Below are 1876 nucleotides of genomic sequence, written 5' to 3' on the forward strand. Positions count from 1 at the left end.
GCAGTAGTCACTTTAAAAAAATTTAAGTGACAAAAGTCAAGCAGTTTATTGCCAGAATAAACTAAGATAATATACTAAATAAACTGGTGAAGCTAAATACATTATTTTTTAGTATTTTTAGCCACCAGATGGCAATTGTGAGAGTGCTACATTGAAAAAGTACTAGGTAGTACCAGAAAACAGAGAACTTCCCAATAAATTAGAAAGAAAAGTCCACATTAACTCTATTGGGTCACTTGGATTTCCAGAAAACTTGACAAACAATGATAAACCTTGTTTCCCTTTTCACAATTCTATAAGTAAACTTTATAAAATAATAAAATACTAAAGAAAAATAAGAAATTATTTTGGAATATGACCATGTTTTTAAACATTATAAGACAATGCTTTGATAGTATTTTTTTAAAAAAAGACGAAGTAGCAATGTTTCTGTGATTCTAAGGAATGAATAGACATATATTGAATGGTACAAAGGAAAGCCATAAATCAATAACATAGAATTGCAATCACTTTTTGGAAAACCTAATGTCTGTTGCATTGGACAAGAGACTTCTATCTACTGAAAAAGAAGCAAAAGGTTTGATGGCAAGGGTTAGGATTTAAAAAAACAAACAAATAACTTGGCTTCATAAATTAAGAGAATCAAGACTGGGAATGTCTTCCATGAATAAATAAATGATTTATTGGGAAACAAACAACAGAATTTGATGAACAAAGGTAAGTTGACTATAATCTCATCAATCCTGATATAGAACATCAGAATTTAGTTGGATCAAATTAATCTTAAATTGTGATGAAAAACATAACAGAGCAGTTTTAGTCTGTATTTAAATTTTCAATTTTATATTCATATTTAGCAATCAATCAAGACTTCATAGAAATTTCTTAATGCTAAAAGTTGAAATGTAGAAAACAAAATATATTCCATGATTTATACAACTTTGTTTCACACTGTAAGCCTACTTCACTTCAGTCCACTAGTTAGTCAACTAACATTAAGCACCTATTATGTGCCAGGCACTATGCTAAGCACATAAACTGCCACATTTTGAACTATTTCAAGATTAAAATCAGTGGTTTTTTTAAAAAAAATTAATTATAGTTTGGTTGTCTCAATTATCAAAAAAATTCTAAAATTACTTTCAGAGTATTTTCCTGTTTTTAACTATTTCTGCTCTGGAATAAAACAACATTCCTGACAAAGGTTTTATACATGAAACTCTTCATATTTTTCAAACCAATAAGGGTATTCTGATTATTAGTAATCAAGTCATATTACACAGGAAAGATCTCTAACAATGTGTTTTTTCATCAAACATTTAAAATTCACAACATATTATAAGATTTCTTTTTGTAAAATTAAGACTTCCCATGAACTACTGTTCCAGATAAAATTAGGTTTTTTTTTAACTTTTACTCCTTAATAGCAACAATAGTAATAGAAATTTTGCTCCAAGAGAGATGACTCCTATCAAGTATATTCCCTACTAGATGATTAAGATATAAAGATTAGTTATAATAAATTCAAAATAATTTCTTAAAACATTTTATTTATATTTCATTTTATTTACATGTCCATTACCCAAATCTATGGGGCTAATCCTTGCAAGATCAAAATTCTATTATTGTTTGGGAAACAATTTTTTAAAATATGATTTGAAGAGGGTTTTAACATGTAAGGTTTCATTTTCAACATTAAAATACATATATATGAAAGACAGCACTAAAAATGCTTTATTATTAAAAACGTTGAGTTATCAAACACAAATGGATAAAAGATGTACAATAAAGGAAATATACTCTTTCATAGCATTTACAACCTTACTATAATCATATAAAGACAAAGAATGAGACCATACATACTTAATAGGGAAAG

Source organism: Phascolarctos cinereus, unplaced genomic scaffold, assembly GCF_003287225.1.
Source record: "Phascolarctos cinereus isolate Bilbo 61053 unplaced genomic scaffold, phaCin_HiC Scaffold_4;HRSCAF=312, whole genome shotgun sequence".
NCBI classification, from domain to species: Eukaryota; Metazoa; Chordata; class Mammalia; order Diprotodontia; family Phascolarctidae; genus Phascolarctos; species Phascolarctos cinereus.